Here is a 23605-nt window from a genome sequence, read left to right on the forward strand (position 1 = left end):
TTCTGTTCTGTTAGCAACATCAATCAGGGACGGTGCTAAGCCTGAGTGAACACCTCCCTCCCACTACCTGCATCAAGCACTCAAAGATGTCAGGCCCCATCTCCTCCTGCTAGATAGCGGCAGACTGCAGGGGCCTGGCAGACTTCCTTGCAATTCAGGCAGGTGCAAACCCCTGGAGTATCTTTTCACTACAGGCAACTGGGTTAGCCATCTGCAGAGATACCAGTGACTGGGTCCGACAGAGGGGCAAAGTGGGGAAGGAGACATCAACCTTCCCAGACTGATCTATTTGCTAGGTGGCTCCTCCTGACTCCACGCAGCACTGGAGTAAGCCATATCAGAGGAGTCACCAGACCCATGTGATCCAGTTCCCAGAGACCTCTTGAACTCTCCCACCCAAGACAGGTGCCGATTGAGACAATCGATTTGGACCTTTTGAACTGAACTAATAGACTGAGGACTTTTCAGGCGGTGCCCTGGGTATGCAGTTGTAGGAAGGTTTGATTTTCCTTTTCCAACTGGTGCCAGAGTTGGGCAGGCGGGGTGACTTAATTGCTGATTTTTCCACACAGCTGAGACTTCAAGCCAGAGTAAACATTACAATAGGATCGAACAGAAACCAGCTGAAAACAAGACAACCACTTAGCCCCACCACACAAGACAGGGCCCCAGTTTCTCAGGCCACAACACTGTACGGGCCCTCGATAAAGCACCAGGGGAAAAATCAAAGGGAGTAAAATAAGCACGGGGCATAATCAGTGGAAAAACTCTGGTAACATGAATAACCAGAATAGATCAACCCCCCACCAAGAAAAGATACGCCAGATGTGATTGAAGATCCCTTTCATAAACAACTGGCTGAGATGTCAGAAATCGAATTCAGAATTTGGATTGCAGACAAGATTAATAAAATGGAATTAGGAATTCGAGGAGAAATTCAAAAGTTGTCTCAAGAATTTAACAAATTTAAAGACAAAACCACCAAAGACTTAGAGACACTGAAGCAAGAATTTACAGCACTCAAAGATATGAAAAATACAGTAGAATCCCTCAGCAACAGAATGAAGCCAGCAGAAGAAAGGATTTCTGACATTGAAGATAAAGTCTTCGAATGCTCCCAATCTCTCAAAGAGGAAGAGAAATGGAGAGCAAAAATGTATCACTCACTCAGAGAACTCTCAGATAATTAGAAGAAAAGTAATATACGAATAATTGGGATTTCGGAGAATGATGAAGTGGCCTCCAAGGGCACAGAGGCCCTTCTGCATGAAATTATGAAAGAAAAATTTCCAGACATGCCTAGAGAATCTGAAATTCAGATAGCAGACAGCTTCAGAACCCCAGCATGATTCAACCCCAATAAGTCATCCTCCAGGCATATCATAATTAGCTTCACTAAAGTAAACATGAAAGAGAAGATTCTCAAAGCAGCCCGGCGAAAGAAAACTACTACGTACAAAGGAAAGAATATTAGAATAATTGCAGATCTCTCTGCTGAAACTTTTCAAGCCAGAAGAGGGTGGTCATCGACTTTCAATCTCCTAAAGCAAAATAACTTTCAACCCAGGATCTTGTATCCAGCTAAACTGAGTTTCATTTATGATGGAGAAATTAAATACTTCGATGACATTCATATGTTGAAAAAATTTGCCATAAGTAAACCAGCTCTTCAGGATATTCTCAGACATATCCTCCACAATGACCAACCCAATCCTATACCACAAAAGTAAACTCACTCAGAAACTTCGGATCAAACTCCAACTTCCACACTGGCGAAAGGATTAAAAATGTCCCCTGGACCTTTGAAAAACTCGATACCCAAAATTCCACCAGACTTATCAATACTCTCCATTAATGTGAATGGCTTAAACTGTCCTCTAAAGAGGCATAGGTTAGCTGACTGGATACAAAAACTCAAGCCAGATATTTGTTGCATAAAAGGGTCACATCTTAACTTAAAAGACAAATACAGACTCAGGGTGAAAGGATGGTCATCCATATTTCAGGCAAATGGTAATCAGAAAAAAGCAGGTGTTGCAATTTTATTTGCAGATACAGTAGGCTTTAAACAATCAAAAGTAAGGAAGGACAAGAATGGTCACTTCATATTTGTTAAGGGTAATACTGAACATGATGAGATCTCAATTATGAATATCTATGCACCCAACCAGAATGCACCTCAATTTATAAGAGAAACTCTAACAGACATGAGTAACTTGATTTCCTCCAGCTCCATAATCGTCGGAGATTTCAGCACTCCTTTGGCAGTGTTGGATCGATCTTCCAGCAAGAAGCTGAGCAAAGAAATCTTAGATTTAAACCTAACCATCCAATATTTAGATTCAGCAGACATCTACAGAACATTTCATCCCAACAAAACTGAATACACATACTTCTCATCAGCCCATGGAACTTACTCCAAAATTGACCACATTTTAGGTCACAAGTCTAACCTCAGTAAATTTAAAGGAATAGAAAATATTCCTTGCATCTTCTCGGACCATCATGGAATAAAACTTGAATTGAGTAACAACAGGAATCTGCATGCTCATACAAAAACATGGAAGTTAAATAACCTTATGCTGAATGATAGCTGGGTCAGAGATGAGATTAAGAAAGAAATCGCCAATTTTTTGGAACAAAAGGACAATGAAGACACAAACTATCAGAACCTCTGGGACACCGCAAAGGCAGTTCTAAGAGGGAAATTTATAGTACGCAAGCCTTCCTCAAGAGAACGGAAAGAGAGGAAGTTAACAACTTAATGGGACATCTTAAGAGACTGGAAAAGGAAGAATATTCCAACCCCAAACCCAGTAGAAGAAAAGAAATAACCAAAATTAGAGCAGAATTAAATGAAATTGAAAACAAAAGAATAATACAACAGATCAATAAATCAAAAAGCTGGTTTTTTGAAAAGGTCAATAAAATAGATAAACCTCTGGCTAACCTAATTAGAAAAAAAAGGGTAAAATCTCTAATATCATCAATCAGAAACAACAAAGACGAAATAACAACAGACTCGTCAGAAATCCAAAAAATCCTTAATGAATATTACAAGAAACTTTAGTCTCAGAAATATGAAAATCTGAAGGAAATTGACCGATACTTGGAAGCACGCCACCTTCCGAGACTTAGCCAGAATCAAGTGGAAATGTTGAACAGACCCATATCAAGTTCAGAAATAGCATCAACCATACAAAACCTCCCTAAAAAGAAAAGCCCGGGACCAGATGGTTTCACGTCAGAATTCTACCAAACCTTTAAAGAGGAATTAGTAGCTATATTACTCAACCTGTTCCTAAAGGTAGAAAAAGAAGGAAGACTACCCAACACGTTCTATGAAGCAAACATCACCCTGATCCCCAAACCAGGAAAAGACCCAACAAGAAAAGAAAATTATAGACCAATATCACTAATGAATATAGATGCAAAAATATTCAACAAGATCCTAACAAACAGAATCCAGCAACACATCAAACAAATCATACATCATGACCAAGTTGGTTTTATCCCAGGGTCACAAGGCTGGTTCAATATACGTAAATCTATAAATATAATTCAGCACATAAACAAATTAAAAAACAAAGACCATATGATTCTCTCAATCGATGCAGAAAAAGCTTTTGATAATATCCAGCATCCCTTCATGATCAGAACACTCGAGAAAATTGGTCTAGAAGGGACTTTTCTTAAACTGATAGAGGCCATCTACATCAAACCCACCGCCAATATCATATTGAATGGAGTTAAATTGGAATCATTTCCACTCAGATCAGGAACCAGACAAGGCTGCCCATTGTCTCCATTGCTTTTCAACATTGTAATGGAAGTTTTAGCCACCGCAATTAGGGAAGAAAAGGCGATCAAGGGTATCCATACAGGGTCAGAAGAGATCAAACTTTCGCTCTTTGCAGATGATATGATTGTGTATCTGGAAAACACTAGGGACTCTACTACAAAACTCCTAGAAGTGATCAAGGAATACAGCAGCATCTCAGGTTACAAAATCAACATCCATAAATCGGTAGCCTTTATATACACCAACAACAGTCAAGTTGAAAAAGCAGTTAAGGACTCTATCCCATTCACAGTAGTGCCAAAGAAGATGAAATATTTGGGAATTTACCTAACAAAAGACGTGAAAGATCTCTATAAAGAGAACTATGAAACTCTAAGAAAAGAAACAGCTGAAAATGTTAACAAATGGAAAAACATACCATGCTCATGACTGGGAAGAATCAACATTATCAAAATGTCCATACTACCCAAAGCAATATATAATTTCAATGCACTCCCTATTAAAGCTCCACTATCATATTTTAAAGATCTTGAAAAAACAATACTTCATTTTATATGGAATCAGAAAAAACCTCGAATAGCCAAGACATTACTCAGAAATAAAAACAAAACAGGAGGAATCACACTACCAGACCTCAGACTTTACTACAAATCGATAGTGGTCAAAACAGCATGATATTGGCACAAAAACAGAGAAGTAGATATCTGGAACAGAATAGAGAACCAAGAGATGAATCCAGCTACTTACCGCTATTTGATCTTTGACAAGCCAATTAAAAACATTCAGTGGGGAAAAGATTCCCTATTTAACAAATGGTGCTGGGTGAACTGGCTGGCAACCTGCAGAAGACTGAAATTGGACCCACACCTTTCACCGTTAACTAAGATAGACTCTCATTGGATTAAAGATTTAAACTTAAGACATGAAACTATAAAAATACTAGAGGAGAGTGCAGGGAAAACCCTTGAAGAAATAGGTCTGGGCGAGTATTTTATGAGGAGAACCCCCTGGGCAATTGAAGCAGCTTCAAAAATACACTACTGGGACTTGATCAAACTAAAAAGCTTCTGCACAGCCAAGAACACAGTAAGTAAAGCAAGCAAACAGCCCTCAGAATGGGAGAAGATATTTGCAGGGTATATCTCTGACAAAGATTTAATAACCAGAATCCGCAGAGAACTCAAACCCATCAGCAAGAAAAAGACAAGGGATCCCATCGCAGGCTGGGCAAGGGATTTGAAGAGAAACTTCTCTGAAGAAGACTGGTGCACGGCCTTCAGACACATGAAAAAATGCTCACCATCTTTAATCATCAGAGAAATGCAAATCAAAACTACTTTGAGATATCTTCTAACCCCAGTGAGACTAGCCTATATCACAAAATCTCAAGACCAGAGATGTTGGCGTGGATGTGGAGAAAAGGGAACACTTCTGCACTGCTGGTGGGAATGCAAATTAATACATTCCTTTTGGAAAGATATATGGAGAACACTCAGAGATCTAAAAATAGATCTGCCATTCCATCCTGTAATTCCTCTGCTGGGCATATACCCAGAAGACCAAAAATCACAACATAACAAAGATATTTGTACCAGAATGTTTATTGCAGCCCAATTCATAATAGCTAAGTCATGAAAAAAGCCCAAGTGCCCATCGATCCACGAATGGATTAATAAATTGTGGTATATGTACACCATGGGATATTATGCAGCCTTAAAGAAAGATGGAGACTTTACCTCTTTTCATGTTTACATGGATGGAGCTGGAACATATTCTTCTTAGTAAAGTATCTCAAGAATGGAAGAAAAAGTACCCAATGTACTCAGCCCTACTATGAAACTAATTTGGGGCTCTCACATGAAAGCTATAACCCAGTTACAACCTAACAATAGGGGGAAGTGGGAAAGGGAGGGGAGGGAGGGGGGTGATGGGTAGAGGAAGGGGGATCGGTGGGATCATACCTGTGGTGCATCTTACAGGGGTATTTGCAAAACTTGGTAAATGTAGAATATAAATGCTTTGGCACAGTAACTGAGATAATGCCAGGAAGGCTATGTTAACCATTGTGATGAAAATGTGTCAAGTGGTCTATGAAGCGAGTGTATGATGCCCCATGATCATATCAATGTATACAGTTATGATTTAATAAAAAAAAATAAAAAATAAAAAAATAAAAAAAGAACTAAAAAACATTCAGCAAGATTGCAGGATGCAAGATCGATGTATAAAGGCCAATGTATTTCTATATACCTGCATTAAAAAAATAAAAAATTAAATTAAGAAAATAATCCAAAATGATATGTTGCTATAACATATCACATAAAACAATATGATATGAATATTTTCCCACATGTCTTTATGCAAAAACATCAAAAATACACACATTTTCATAGGCTATTGCCAAAGTGCTCTCTAAAGTACTTGTAGCATTTTACATTCATCAGAATGTATAACTTTATTTCCACACATATTTCCACCAACACTTAGTATTGTCAGACATTTTAAAACTTATCATTATAGAAGGCTTAAAATTATGTCTCTGTATGGCTCCAATTTACATTTTGCTAATCATTCATAAGTCTGATTGACTCATGAGTCTTTCACTTATTTGTTGATGGTTAGGTTTTCACTTATTCATAGGCCATTTGGTTTTCTTCCTTGATGAATTGCTTTTCACTCCACTTACAGTATTTAGTCTTCACCAATAGACTGAGAGGCAAGTACAAATTTATTCATTTAATTAGCAAATATTCACTGTGTGCCTTCTACATGTCAGTCATTGTTCTGGATGCTGGGTATATAATAGGAAATAGCATAGATCATTATCTTTGCCCTAACGAAGCTTGCAAAGTAATTTTTTTTCCCCCTTTTTAGCTTATAGTGTTAAGATATAATTGGATGTTTTCCTTTAGACTAACTCAGTTTGCTAACCATCAACTTCATTCAAGTATCTACTTTTGGCTCCAGGAATCCAGAGACTTTTATAAAAAGAAGTCATCTTAGATTGTAGTTGTAATTTCAAACATTAAATACCATTAGAGATAATTATGTTTATCTAAAAATGATGTTATCTCATGTTTGGTAGGCACCCAGGTAAAGAAGTTTTCACAAAAGTCTGGTTCTCAGAAGAGAAATACAAACTATAAATTTAATTATGGTAGTCATGTGCTTGTAAATGGTATTTAAAGCTATGGAACAGGATAAAACTATTGGAGTGGGTGTAAATAGAAAATAAAAGAGAGCTCAGACTGAACCTTGGAGCATGCTAATGCTGTGAAGTTGCAGAGATATGAAAAAAAGAGCAATTAAAAAGCTAAGAGATGTGGACACACGTATGTACACTTACCAATGTATGATGGTTCAAAGTATGATTTTTCAACTTTATGATTTTGCAAAACTGATACTCCTTCAGCAGAAATTATACTTTGAGTCCCTATACAACCATTCTGTTTTTCACTTTTCGTACAGTAGTCAATAAAGTACATGAGATATTTAACGCTTCATTATTATATAGCCTAGGTGTTAAATGAACTTTCGCCCGACCATAGGCTAGCGTATGTGTTCTGAGCACATTTAAGGTAGGCTAGGCTAAGCTATGCTGTTTGGTGGGTTAGGTATATTAAATGCATTTTCAATATGGTATACTCACAATGGGTTTATCAGGATATAACCCAATAATAAGTTGAGGAGCATCTTTATATCTTCTGTATATATGTATTATCTTCTGATTGCAGAAGAGGAAGTTGGAAAGATACTTGGCCTGGAAAGCATATATCCATTGCCTTTGGGGAAGCCATATGGGAAGGACCTGAGAAAAGCCTCTATAAACTAACAACAGCCCCTGTTTGAGAGCCAGCAAGAAAAGGGAGACCTCAGCCATACAACTCCAAGGAAATGAATTCTACCAACACCAAAAATGAGCTTGGAAGTAGATTCTTCCCCAGAACCTCCTAATGGTAACTTAGTCCGGCTGACAATTTGATTTTCAGGTTCGAAATATTCTTGACCTACAGAACTGTGAGCTAATGAATGAGTGTTGTTTTAAGCCACAAAACTTGTGGAAATTCGTTATCCAGCAATAGAAAACCAATAGAATACCAGAAAATATGCATATAAATCGACAAACATACAGGTAAATCTAAACAAACATCTGTATATTGATAAAAAAATGCCATATTATCTAATGTAGAAGTATTCAAAAAAGGCGAAAGTAAAATTCTTAGCAAAAATATATAAATTGAAAGGCGCTGACCATACCTACAGTATTCTAAGTTCTTTATATTTGAGGGTCAATACTTTGTAGGTATGATTTCTCCTAAAATCTGACCTCCCCTCCTTGTGCCACTCAGAAAAGATCACAGTTCTTTGCCTGCCATGCAAATAGGTGTAGCCATTTCTAGAGTTCTTATCAATGTAATGTGAACTGGAGTGTACCTTTCACTTTGTTTGTTTGAAAGAAAATTACTTGCCTGATACTTTATTCCTCTCTTCTGATGTTTGAAATGTGGACATTTTGACCATACAAATGCAGCCTGTAGGGAATGGTGAAGAAAAGGAAAAAAAAGAAAAGAAAAAATAGAGTCATTTGGGTCCCTGAAGGACTAAGTAATTTAGAGCCACACTGCTAACCTGACTATCCTGCTTATCTTGGGACTATTACAAGAGTTAGAAATTTATTTTATTTAAATAAAATAAAAGATTTATTTTATTTTGATTTTTAGATATTTTTCTTAGAGTACTTTCATTTTAACTTTAAGTCAATCCCTGCAAGTGGAGTGCCATAATCACAGACACCTGTAACACAGGACATTTGGTTTAACAAAATTTAGGACTTAGCAGTGAGGCAATAGCTCTTGTGTTGTTTGGGGTACAGAAGCAGTTGGCTTTTCCAGTGTACAAGGCTCAAATTTCTGGATTCTCTATCCCCTTACTTCTCTGCTTGCAAATTGGCATATTTTTGCCTTAGCTCATCTTTTTCTTAGAATACCTTGTTTAAAGCAGCAAGACAAGCCAACCTAAAATCCTTGTTGCGTTTAGTGATATATTAGGAAAAATAGTAAGAGATAAGACTATGGCTCAAAAGCTTTCCCTAAAACCTCCTGAAAAAAAGGAAGACAATTATTTAAGAAAGACTTAATTAAGGAGATTGCCCTCCAACCTAGATCTCTTTCCGATGCCTCGAAGTAGCCACCAATAAAATGAGAAAGAAGGAGAGAGGGAGCTAAGAAATTAAGAAAAGGGCAGGCTTAGAATCTTTGTCCAAAAACCCCCCATGAAACTTTGATGTAGTTACTGGCATTAAAAAAAGGAAATAAATAGAGCATAAACCTACTAAGCTGTTTTGGAAATTATATTGCCAAGGAATCTATAAGTAAAACCTTGTGAACGACTGTAATTTTTCAGTCCTTAAAGTAATTCTCAGGCTCCCAAACTTGCACTAGAGAAGAAGTGACTATTAAAAGAGGACCCTCCCCCATTCCCACTCTCCCCTTCCTAAGTTCTCTTGAAAATCAGATATGGCCCCAAAGTATTATGAATAAGTAGGAAGTTCTCAAAGGCAACAGCAGAAGCCTGAAAGGCCAGACCAGGGTATGATCAAGAAACCCTCCCTACTAACTTGGCAGGTCAAAGGGCTCTATAATTTCTGGTGAGCATGACTTTCATCATGTCTATGGATTAGTGACCATTCTGTATTTCCCATTTTTCCTTTATCTTTTCTTCCTTTATCCAAAAGGTCCTCTAACATTGTATTAGGGGGTCAGGCTCATAAAACTTGTCTATTAGTATATTGTTCCCTCATACAAGGAACCTCAGATGGACTGAATAACGAGAACAATGCAGCCTCTAGATAGAGGACTTTGGACTTCATGGAATATTAATTATGCTCCATAAAGAGGCAGTGAGTCTTTTTTGTGCATGGATATTGGATGGCCAGCTGCCTACTTGTCACCAAAAGATCAACTCCCCTTTTTCCTAAGTACGTGATCTGTTCTCCTCTTCTTCCTAGGTACTTGCAAGAGACTATGTTTCCCAGTCTGACTTGCAGCAGTGCATTGCCATGTGACTAGGTCTTTGCTATTGGATAGAAGTTCGGGGTGCAAATTCTGCCTCACTGATATATAATAAAATTGCTTGCACTGGGTTTTTCTCTTTTTCTTCTACCTATGGAATATAGATAGGGTAGCAGTCCAGCTCAGGCTACAGATGAGGACAACATCCCAGCACATGACAAGGCAATGACATAGAAGTGGGCCAGGGCGCTGGGTGATCTGATGGAGCAGAACTGTCAAATTAGCCTGAACTTTCCCTTTAGGACTGTTATATGAGAGAGAAATAAAGATTTTTTTAAGCTACCGTATCTTTGTCTTTTCCCTGATTAATTCACAGGGTTGTAACAGTGTTTAAGTTTAGACTTTATTAAACATGCTTGATCAAATCTCAAGGATAACTACAGAAGGAATAGAAGTAGGGTATATAATTTCTAGTAGAAAAATCTTCATCTCTCTCAAAAAGGCAAGAAAGGAGTAGAAGCAAGAGAAAAACAGGAAAATCACACAAATAAGATGACAGAGACAAGTTAAGAAATACAAGTAATCCCAATAAATATTATGAACTAAATTCATCAATTAAAACTCCTAAGAACATAAAAAGATTAGAAGAGATACCATCTTACCCCTATCAGAATGGCCATTGTTAAAAAATCAGTAGACGTTGTCAGTGGATGTGTTGAAAAAGGAATACTTACTGTTGTTAGAACTATAAATTAGTACAAACTCTATGGGAAACAGCATGGAGGTTCTTCAAAGAACTAAAAGTAGACCTATCATTTGATCCAGCAACCTCACTACTAGGTGTCTACCCAAAGAAAAGGAAGTCATCGTATCAAGAAGGATACTTGTACCTGAAGGTTTATCACAGTACAATTCACAATTGCAAAGGCGTGGAATTAACCTAAGTGCCCATCAATTGATGAGTGGATAAAGAAAATGCACTGTATGTACACCATGGAGTACTCATCAGCACTACTGAGTACTATTCCATGGAAAGGAATGAAATATGTTATTTTCAGTAACTTGGATGGAACCAGGGAACATTATCCTAGGCGAAGTATCTCAGTAATGGAAAAATAAAAACATGTTCTCACTAAGAAGTGTCAGCTAACTGACGGGTGTACATGGTCATAAAGTGGTGCAAAGACACTGGAAACAAGGAAGGAGGAGGGTGGGAGGGAAAGAGGGATAAAAAATTACCAATTGAGTACAATGTACACTATTCTGGTGAGGAGTACACTCAAATCCTGAGTTCAGCATTATGCAATTCATCCATGTAACAAGAACACTTGTACCCCCTAATCTTTTGAAATAAAATTTATTTTAAAAAGAATAGAAATAACATGCTAAGTAAATATCCAAAATTAAATTAAGGTGGTATATTTCTTTTTTTTCTGTTTGTATTCCATTTTTTTTTATTAAATCATAGCTGTATACATTAATGCAATCATGGGATACAATGTGCTGGTTTTATATACAATTTGAAATGTTTTCATCACACTGGTTCACATAGCCTTCACAGTATTTTCTTAGTTATTGTGTTAAGACATTTATATTCTACACCTAGTAAATTTCACATGTACCCTTGTAAGATGCACCGTAGGTGTGGTCCCACCAATTACTCTCCCTCCACCCGGCCTCCCCCCTCCTGTCCCCTCCTTCTCCCCCTACCCCTTCTTCTTGGGCTATAATTGGGTTATAGCTTTCATAAGAAAGCTATAAATTGGTTTCATAGTAAGATTGAGTACATCCATGTAAACATGAAAGAGGTAAAGTCTCCATCTTTCTTTAAGGCTGTATAATATTCCATGGTGTACATATACCACACTTTATTGATCCATTCGTGAGTCGATGGACACTTGGGCTTCTTTCATGACTTAGCAATTATGAATTGGGATGCAATAAACATTCTGGTACAAATATCTTTGTTATAATGTGATTTTTGGTCTTCTGGATATTTACCTAGTAGAGGAATTGTAGGATGGAATGGCAGGTCTATTTTTAGATCTCTAAGAGTTCTCCAAACATCTTTCCAGAAGGAACATATTAGTTTGCATTCCCACCAGTAATGTAGAAGTGTTCTCTTTTCTCCACATCCATACCAACATCTGTGGTTTTGGGATTTTGTGATGTGGGCTAATCTTACTGGAGTTAGATGATATCTCAAAGTAGTTTTGATTTGCATTTCTCTGATGATTAAGGATGATGAGCATTTTTTCATGTGTCTGTAGGCTGTGTGCCTGTCTTTTTCAGAGAAGTTTCTCTTCAAGTCCCTTGCCGACCCTGAGATGGGATCACTTGTTCTTTTCCTGCTAATATGTTTGAGTTCTCTGTGGATTCTGGTTGTTAAACCTTTGTCAGAGACAACCTGCAAATATCTTCTCCCATTCTGAGGGCTGTCCGCTTGCTTTACTTACTGTGTTCTTGGCTGTGCAGAAGCTTTTTAGTTTGATCATGTCCAAATAGTGTATTCTTGATGTTGCTTCAGTTGCCCAGGGGTCTTCCTCATAAAATATTCACCCAGGCCGATTTCTTTAAGAGTTTTCCCTGCACCTTCTTCTAAGGTAGTTATATTTCTATGAGATAATATAAACTCTGACATATGCAAAAAATGGAAAGTGTCCGTCCCTACATAAAAGGTTCAATTCTGAAGAAAATATATATAATAATTCTGAACTTGTATTCCCCCAATAATAATCATGATAAATACAAGGATTATTTTAAAGGTGGTAGAACCCTATCTAGAAAAGTTTCCCTGGCTCAGAATGTAGAAAATTTCAAGCTTCTAAAAAACTTACTGGAATCCTAAATAAATTGAGCAAGGTGGCTCAATACATTTAATAAATGAAATGCAATATGTGGATACTAAAAACTTCAAAACAGCGCTGAGAGAAATTAAAAATGTAAATTGGCTAGAGAGACTTTCCATGTTCATGAATTGGAAGACTCAGTATTGCTAACATGGCATTCTCCCTAAATTGATCTATAAATTCATAGAATCTCTGTTAAAATCCTAGCAGGAATATTTTTAGTTAGAAATTGAAGGGCCTAGAATAGCCAAAAGTATCTTGAAAAAGAAGGAAAGACAATTTTATTGTTCTTTTTGTTTCCTCTTCTACCGGCTTCCAGAACCTCCAGTACAATGTTGATAGCAAGTGGTGAAAGTAGATTTTTTTTTTGCCTTGCATCTGATTTTAGGGTAAAAGCACTTAAGTTTTTCACCATTACATCTGATATCAGCTTTGAGTGATTTGTAATTGCCCTTTGTCAGATTAAAGACATTTTCTTTATTCCTAATCAATTCTTTATTCCTATCCGTTATTCCCATTCATGAATGGATATTAGATTTTGGAGAATGTTTCTGATGCACAGACTATGTGTTTTTTCCCGCAATTTCCATTTTCAAATTTATTCATTAATTTACCATTTATAGTCATTATGGGAGAAAAAAATAAAAAGGCATAGAAGTACAATTATAAATTACTCAGTGTACCTATAAACTCTCTTTGAATGCTCATGATTTTAAAGTTTACACAGATTTTATATTCTACTCTGTAATACAGTTTGATTTATTTCAGTGTAAAATACTTAAGTTGCTAGCTATAGAGTAAAATGAGCTCCCCAGGAATTTATGCCATGTTTATGCTATAACTGCATATTCCTAGGAACATTTCCATCTACCACACTAGCACTTCTAAAAAGTTCTATATTTGTGGCAAAGTAATAGCATATATTTTCTTCAGGATATAAAAAAAAAAAAATTGTATGACCAGAAAATCAAATCTGGGAAGCACAGTGTTCTCCTGAACTCATTGCAAGTAAGATGTCAACCTGGTATCATTTTTATGCAACAAATTTGGACAAGAGTAATACATGTAACACATTTTTCGTATAATATCAAACAAAAAGCTTCTCTATATATAGCAAAATCTTTACCCACTTTCATGATTCATCACAATTTATTATCTAAGTAGATCAGGAATTCTAAACAATTTCTGGAATCTAAAAGTACATATTGAAATTAAGAAGAGATTTCCTCCATGGAACCACCAGTTAGTTGCCATTTGAGACACGTTTTACTTATCACGGATCACAAACCCGTCATGCTTATTCCTATGCTTCTCTTGTGCCATGATCTCTTCCTTTGCTGATAACATGCACTGTTATTTAGGTCTCAGTTTGAAGAAACAGTTCTGGAAAGAGGCCTTATATGTTGTCTCTATATTTATCATCTTTGATTTAGAACCTACAGCACACTCTAGTCTATCAGTTTTTTCTGCCAGATTGTAAATTCTGTGATGGGTGTGTTTTGTTACCACTGTGTCTTCATTAACTAGGAAAGCACTTGTCACTATTTTCCCCCCACATAGACAAAAACCATATTTATTTGAACTTTTAGCCTCACTTCATTTTATACGTAAACATGTAATCTTTTTCTTTTTTTATTTCAGAATATTGGTGGGGGGGTACACATGTTTTGTTTACAAACTTCGTTTTTATACAGTTTGAATCAAAAATAAGTGTGCCCTTCACCCAGATAGTGTGCACTGTACCTAACAGGTGTGTATATACCTCACTCCTTTTTGTTTTTTATTTTATTAATACAGTGTGTTGCCTTAATTCATCTTTCAAGGATTAAGCCAACCTTGGCTATTAATACAATAGTGTATTAGATTAATTGATCTTCAAATGTTAACTCAATCTTGCATTTGTGAAACAGATCACATCTGGTCATGGTGTTTAATCCTTGTTATATATTGTTGGATTCCATTTGATGTTTGTATTAAGATATTAAACGGTTATTTGTCATTACTGTCCTTGTGACGCTCTTTTTTAATTTTTTTTTGAGACAGAGTCTCACTATGTCACCCTGGGTAGGCGTCACAGCTCATAGCAACCTCAAACTCTTGGGCTCAAGACATTCTCTTGCCTCAGCCTCCCAAGTAGCTGGGACTCCAGGACTCCCACCACAATACCCAGCAATTTTTTGGTTGTAGTTGTCATTGTTGTTTGGCAGGCCTAGGCTGGATTTGAGCCCACCAGCTCCAGTGTATGTGGCTGGTGCCCTAGCCACTGAACTACAGGTATCCAGCCCCTTGTGATGTCTTGATGTGGTTTGGAATTAGGATAACACTGGTCTTATAGAATAAGTGGGGAAATGTTACTTCCTCCTCTGTTTTCTGAAAGAGTTTATGAAAAATTGGTATTTTTCTTCTTTAATGTTTTATAGATTTCACCAGGGAAGCCATTTGAGCCCGAACATTTTTTATGGAAAAAAATTTAATAACTAATTTGTCTATTTGGGTCTATTCAGATTTTCCTACTTCTTTTTTTTTATTATCTGGTAATTTTTACCCTTCTAGTAATTTTTCCATTTCATAAAAGTTGTCCAATTCTTTGGTATAAAGGTGTTTATGATATTCCCTTATAATCCTTTTATTTCTGTAGGGTATGAATTAATATACCCACTTTCATTCCTATTTTGACAATTTGTGTCTTCTCTTTATTTCCTTGGTAAGTCTGGATGAAGGTTTCTAAATATTGATCTTCCCAAAGAAATAATTTTTTAATTTCTTTAATTTTATTTATTGTTTCTCTGATATGTTATGGAGTTCTGTTCCAAGCTTTATTGTTTCTTCTGCTTACTTTAAGTTTGCTAATTATTCTACTTTATAAACGTAGAAACTTAGAATACTGATTTAGCTGCATACTATAAATTTTGATATGTTGGGTTTTAGTTTTCATTCTGCTCAAAATATTTTCTAATTTACCTTGTGATTTCTACTTTAACTTCTGGGTTATTTTTTAAATGTGTTGTTAAATTTACAAATATTTCAGGATTTCAATTTTTTTCTTTGTTGATTTTGAGTAGAATTCCTTTGTGTCACAGAATGTAATGTATGAAAAAATATATTTATATTAGTATAGAAAGTTATCATTTAAGAAGTGATTTATTTCTCTTTGGGTGGATTGGAGTTATAGCCTGGTATCACTTCAATTCAGCCTGGAGATCTTTATTTAGTTATTTGTAAGGCGGATATACTAGCAGTGAATTCTCTCAATATTTTTTTTCGTCTGTGAATGTTTTATTTTATTTTAATCTGTTGCTGACCAGTTAATTTCCTTTTTTTTTTTTTTTGACATACTATGGTATAGTTATATGAGGAGATATAGGAGGCATGAGTCTAGATTTGAAATAAGTTTAACTGTTCATGTTGAGTCCACAGCTTCTTACAGTTCTCCTTCCACGAGAACATCATTCTTCATTTATTAACATTTAGCATCAGGCATGGATTGTGACAAAATTTTTGTTTTTGTATACCTGAGGTAATATCCAGTTATTGTCAGAGTTTCAGGATACCCTCAGACTAGTATAAGCAATAAAAAGAGATTTACAAGTATATACTGATTTCTTCAGAGAATCAAAGTAAGAGTTGAGCACCTAGACTTCTAGAAGTATAGGAACCAAGCCATGTTTGGAAACATGAGAAACAGAATATCTTAAGCCATCCCTTTTAATATCCCAAGATAGCAAAGGCCATACCATTGAATGACTCAGTTACAACCACCCTTTGCCCTTATACCTCAGGTAATGATTAGACTTCTTAGAAAAGACTGGCTAATTTGAGCAACATGTCTACCTTGTGGTAAGACATGTAATTAACAGTTCCACTAAAACATGTATGGGTAAATAAGTTCAACAAGTTGGTGTCACCAGAAGAAGAAATAGGGGTACTAGATAAATAACCAGGCCAGCTAGCCTCTAAAGCTCATCATATCATAAACAACCTGACTAAAAGTGTGCTGTATGAGTTTTGCCTGCCCATAATTCATTTCCTCATTTATTCTTACTCTACATCCATTTGGTACATGAGTGGAGGCTCAAGAATATATATGTAACCATAGCCAGACCAATCCAAACTAAGGAGTTTCAATTCCATAAGTTTTCTTAGAACTATTAGGAGGAGGTATTATTTTTCTTCTTAACGTTTACATTAATTTATCTGTTGATTATAGAATTTTTGGCTGATAATTTTTTTTTTTTTTTGTAGAGACAGAGTTTCACTTTATGGCCCTCGGTAGAGTGCCATGGCATCACACAGCTCACAGCAACCTCCAACTCCTGGGCTTAAGCGATTCTCTTTCCTCAGCCTCCCGAGTAGCTGGGACTACAGGCGCCCGCCACAACGCCCGGCTGGCTGATAATTTTTTTCAGCACTTTCAACATGTTGTTCTGTTGACTTCTGACCCCCATTGTTTCTGATGACAAGTTGGCTGTTAATCATATTGTTCTTTTGTGTATGACGAGTTGTTTTCTTCTTGCTGGTTTCAAGACTTTTTCTTTCAACATTTTAACTATAATTTGTGGATTAATGGCTATTATTGTATTTGTCTACTGGGGTTTTGTTGATTTATGTGTTTTTTTTCATATTCAGAAAATTTTGTTAAATTTTCAGCCATAATTTTGTTAAATATTTTTCTGCCCTTCTGTTCTCTTCTTTTGGGGAGGAGGAGACTTTCATTACATGTATGTTAATTTAGTAGATATTGTTTCACAGATCTCTGAGATGCTATTCATCAATCCTTCAATCCTTATTATCTATGTTCTTCAGATTGTATAGTATCTACTGGTCTATCATCAAGTTCTCTGATTCTTTCTTTTGCCATCTCAAATGTGCTGGTGAGCTCCTATGGTGAATTTTATTTTAGTTATTTGTATGCTTCAACTGTAGAAATCTTATTTGGTTCTTTTTTTAAAAAATAATTCTTTATTGAGAATATCTGTTGTGTTTTTTGTTGTTATACTTTAAGTATTTTTGTTGTTTAAAAATATTGATAGGAGCATCTTTGAAATCTTTGATAATACAACATCTGGAGCATCTGAGGACACTCAGAAACAGTTTCTATTAATTGCTTTTCTTCTTCCTAAGTATAGATCTTACTTCTCTGTTTCTTTGTGTGTCTAATAATTTTATGTAGAAAACTGGACATTTTAGATAATATATCATAGCTTTTTTTTTTTATTGTATCATTTTAGATTCTGATGTTTCCACCTTCCACCTCTACCCCACCAAAGGTTGTTGCTTCTGGATGTTTGTTCATTTGTTTAGTAACTTGTCTTGGTTTATTTTGTGAAATCTCTCTTTCTTATGGAGTATTATCACTGTCATCTCTCCATTTTGCTTCATTTTTAAACCTGACTTTCTAGAAACTTCCCCTCAAATGACAGAGATTGACATTAAGACTTCTGTCATCTACAAATTGATCTATATGTAGGTGGAGGAACACAGTCAGGACATTTTCACATCAGGCCTTGGTTTTACTTTCCATAGAGCCCTTAAAGTCTCACATGTGCACAGGTAAGTGCATCCTCAGGAGTATGAATAATCTGGGACTGCTGCTTTTCTACTATACTTGTAAACAGCCTTAGTCAAGAGTATGATTGCCCTGAGGCCTGCAACCTTAGGCAATTAGCGTTAAGCTGTTTTCCCTTTCCTTTTGGCTAGGCTTCTGGAAGTCACTTCCACCAACAATGCCTCTTGACAGGGACATTTTCTATCACACCAAATCAGGTAAGCCTTTTTTAAAAGCACCAGAAAAGCCTCCCAGTCCTTGCTGCCTGCTTATCTGAAAGAATCTCAATATGGAACAAGGCCAAAGGATATGGTGGGAGTAGCTTCAGGCCAGACCCCACACATTCTTGTTGTTACTACCTGAAATCCAGCAATACTTCAAATATAAATGCTTCTCATGTGTCTTTCTTCAATTTCCAGAGTGCTGAAAATGGTTATTCACATAAATTTATCAGCATTTAGTTATTCTTTGAAGAGAGGTTTTTCTTTGCTAAAAACTAGGATGTAGCCAGAAACCTTGTCCTCTGCTTTTTTTCTGGATATTCTCTTTTCTTCATCTGTTTTTCCTGTCCTGCTCAAATTTTATTTCATTTTAATTAGTTTCCCTTCATTGTGGAGGACTGTCCTGGAAGGCAGCTGTAGTGGATTTTAAAAATTCATGGGGTCTAGACAGGTCAAGCTTCTACCATCCTTGTTACCCATCTCTTGTAGTCACTCATTATTGGATTGAGCACCTGCTTTTCTCAGATTGCCTTTCCACTTTCTATTGAATACCTACAGTTTACTTTGATTGTCAGATGCATCAAATAGTTTATTTTTTCCTCCATCTCTACCTTCATAGATACCAAATTCTTGCACATTTTTTGGCAGCTGATGGTCTGTTTTTACCTGCTTGGGCTTTCTGGGAATATTTTGTCCCTTAGATTTCTAATAAAAATATTGTCCATAGAACTTTGATTTTTATATGTAGTTTCCCTTTCTAATTTTATGTAGGAATTGAGAAATATTCAAAGCTATGCCATTGCCATTATCTTCTTAAAATTTTTTATATTGTTAAATAAAGTTTTCTAGTTTTGCCCTTAAAGATGTTCAATGTTTCTTATTAGTTTTATTCCTGGATATATGATAGTTTTTATTACAACTAAAAGAGAAAAGATATTTTTCTCATTACATCTTCTAATCAGAATAATATTGGCTTTTGTATGTTGTATTTGCATTTGGAATCCTTAATGATCTCTGTTTAGTTTAAAATTTTTGAAGTTAATTTTATATATTCTATAACTGTGATTTTCAGTGAGTGTGCTATGAAAACTTTTAAAGATCATTAGTTAACTTATTTTTTTTATTTTATTAAGTCATAGCTGTGTACATTAATGTGATCATGGGGCACCATACACTAGTTTCATGGAGTTAACTTATTTTTGAATGAATTTCAAAGCACAGTAAGTTTTTTTTCACTCTTCTTTTTTTCTGATCTATGTAAATATTCCCAGAAGTTTAACTATAGGTTCAAGTGTGCCATCCATGAGATAAAAAAGATTGAAAAACACTGTTCTAAAGAGACACTTATAGGTGTAGATAATGATATTTTTCTTCCATATTTTCTAACTTCATGAATATCCTTTCATGTCAGTACTTACAGAGATTTTTTCTTATTGATATTTATATATTATTCACTTAAATCATTCTATTTAATTTATGTAAACAGTTTCTTTCTGAAACTGTTTGGTTTCAGAAACTTAATTGGTTTCCAAATGTTTGGCCATATCAAACAATATATCTTTTGTGTTTACATGAATCTGAATTTATTCTGTCCTCACATTTTGTTAATTCTAACTTGACAATATTTCTAGAATCTAATCACTTCTCACAATTTTCACTTTCTACTGTTGCCAAAAATTAATTTGAGTAAGTACTCATGTGAGTGTGTAACAGCCCTTCTCTCACTTTACACAAGAAAGGCACACACATCTCAAATGGTACACACTTTTGCCTTCCTTCTTTGATACCACTAGGTGAGTTTTATCTACTGTGTCTTGAAAAATTTGGTAGCACTGATAGATATTTCACTTACATTTTTAAAAGTCAATACCAATTAAGTTTACTGCTTTGGCTTTTTAAAATTCTTTACTTTCCAACTAATGGAAGTGGGGTTTTGTAAGAGGAGTGATATAGGAGATTACAATTTTAAACAGTGATAGAGATAGACTGTGTTGAGAAGGTAGTATTTGAACCAAATTTGAAGAAGGATTTCCCTTCTGAATGTCCGGGGTTCCAGATAAAGGAAACGGTAGTGCAAATATTCTAAGATGGGACAGAGAATAGCAGTAAAAAGACTCTATGATATCTGTTATTTTGTGCAATAGCTAGAAGGCCACGGTGGTCAGAGCAAATTGAGGAAGCATATTAAGAGTAGTCAGAGAAGTGTTGGGGTAGGAGGAGGCCAGATCACATAAGGCCTTTCACAGATTTTGTCTTTTGAGTGAAATGGACAGCCATTAGAGCAATGGGTCGTGGGTCAACCTGTGGGTCGTGACCCCTTTGTAACAATGAAAATATATGCTGCATATCAGATATTTACATTACAATTCTTAACAGTAGTAAAGTTACAGTTATGAAGTAGCAAGAAAAATAATTTTATGGTTGGGGGTCACCACAACATACAACATGAGGAACTGTATTAAAGTGTTGCAGCATTAGGAAGGTTGAAAACCACTGCATTAGAGGATGACAGAGGAAGGACAATATCATTCTTGACTTCTGTGTAAAGAATAGATTATGGGGGCTACAAGTATAACAGGAAGAGTTGTTAGGATATAGTGGTGGCTCACACTGGAGTCAGATAAGAGAAAATGTTGAGAAGGTAAATGTTGTCTCTTCATTCTAGTGATTGTTTTTGTTGCTGTGCAGAAGCTTTTTAGTATGATGGAATTCCATTTGTCTACTTTTTGGTGTTGACTAAGGAACACATCAAGAGTAGTTAGATTGGGGTCCAATTAAAAAAATCCAGTGTAGGGTGGTGCCTGTGGCTCAGAGGAGTAGGGCACCAGCCCTATATACTGGAGGTGGCGGGTTCAAACCCAGCCCCGGCCAAAAACTGCAAAAAAAAATCTAGTGTAGTGTAGTTTTCTCCCTGTGTTTTCTTAGTTTTATAGTTGCAGGTGTTACAGTTACATTTTTAATCCATTTTGAGTTTTTATATATTATAAGAGTCTAATTTCATTTTTCTGCATGTGGATACCCAGTTTTTCCAACACCATCTATTGAAGAGGTTGTCCTTTTTCCATGGCATATTCTTGGCACTTTTTTCAAAAATCAAATGCATGGATTCATTTCTGGGGTCTTCTAATTCCATTGGTCTATATGTCTGTTTTTATACCATTACTATGTTGTTTTGATTACAATAGAATTATAGGATTATAATATGTGTAAAGTCAGGTCATGTGTTGTTTCTAGCTTTTTTTTTTCCTGAAGATTGTCTCAGCTATTTTGTGCCTTTTTTAGTTCCACATGAATTTTAGGATTTTCTTTTCCTATTTCTTTGTCTTCAATAAAAAATAACATTGGGATTTTGATATTGTATTGAATCTATAGATAATTTGGGGCAGTATTAACATTTTGACAATATTAATTCTTCTAATTCACAAAGATGTATCTTTTTGTTTGAGACAGAGTCTCACTATGTCGCCCTTGGTAGAGTGCTGTGGCATCACAGCTCACCTCAAACTCTTGAGCTTAAGTGATTCTTTTGTCTCAGTCTTCCAAGTAGCTGGGACTAGAGGCACCTGCCACAATGTCCGCCTATTTTTTATTGCAATTGTTATTGTTTAGCAGCCCCAGGCCAGGTTTGAACCTGCCAGCCCTGGTGTACGTGGCCATTACCCTAATTGCTGAGCTACAGATGCTGAGCCTCTAATTGTTTTTTAGTAGAACCTTTAGGGTGTTCTATATATAAGATTACATCCTCAACATATTATGACAATTTCATCTCTTTCTTTCATATTTGAATGCCATTTATTTTTTTTTTGGCCTAATATATTGAGAGTTTTTATCATAAAAGGATACTGAGTTATTGAGTTTTGTCAAAAAATTTTTTTTTTGCATCTAATGAGATATCAGAGCTTTCATCTTTATTCAGTTAGGAAGGTGCTATAGATTTATAGATTTGCATATGTTGAGCCATCCTTGCATCCTAGGGATAAATTCCACTTTATCATGGTTAATGATTTCTTTACTGTGTTATTGAATTTTTTCCCTAGTATTTTATTTAAGATTTTCACATCTATGTTCATCAGGAGTATTGGCCCATGTGTGTGTATATATATATATATATATTTTTTTTTTTTTTTTTTTGTAGTGTCCCTCTATGACTTTTGTATCAGAGTACTTCCAGCTTAATAAAAAGTTTGTTATGTATTTCATCCACTTCAATTTTTTGGACAAGTTTAACAAAAACTGGTATTAGTTATCCTTCAAATGTTTGGTAGAATACAGCCATGAAGCCATTTGGTACTGGGTTTTTCTTTGATAGCAGGCTTTTTATTACTGATTCAATTTCTTTATCATTATTGTTCTGTTCAAATTTTCTGCTTATTCATGATTCAGACTTGGTAGATTATATTTACCTAAGAATTTGGGCATTTTCTCTAGGTTTTTCAATTGTCAATAGATTCAATAATAATCTATTATGATCTTTTGTTTTTCTGTAGTTTTGGTTACAATTTTTTTTGCTTCATTTCTAAATTTCTTTATTTGAGTCTTTCTTAGGTCTACCAAAAGGTTTCTCTATTTTGTTTTTAAAGCGCTAACTTTTGGTTTCATTTCTTTTCTCTCTATTTGTTAGTCTTTATTTTTTTATTTATACTCTGATCTTTATTTCCTTCTTTCTGCTAACTTTGGGTTTAGTTTGTTCTTTTTTTAGTTTCTTGAGGGGTAATGTTAGGTTGTTTATTTAATAGGTTTCTTCTTTTATGATATAGGCATTTATTGCTATAAATTTCCCTCTTAGAGCACACTTACTGCATCCCATAATTTTTGGTATGTTACACTACATATTTTCATTATCGTTAGTCTCAAGAATTCTTTTGATTTATATTTTGACCCATATTTCTTCTTTGACTCATTGGTTTTTCAGGAGCATATATTTCAGAGTTTAATTTCCATGTATTTGAATTTTCTAATTTTTGTCCTATTACTGATTTCTAATCTTATACTATTGTGATCCAAAAATATAATTGATGTCAGTTTTCATATATATTTTTAGACTTGTGAATTAACATATGACCTATCTTGCTGAATGTTCCTTGTGTGCTTGATGAGAATATATACACTGAGGCTTTGCATCGAAAGTTCTATATATGTCCGCTAGATCCATTTCATCTAAACTGTAGTTCAAATTC

The sequence above is a fragment of the Nycticebus coucang genome, chromosome 7 (assembly GCF_027406575.1).
Source record: "Nycticebus coucang isolate mNycCou1 chromosome 7, mNycCou1.pri, whole genome shotgun sequence".
Taxonomy (NCBI): Eukaryota; Metazoa; Chordata; class Mammalia; order Primates; family Lorisidae; genus Nycticebus; species Nycticebus coucang.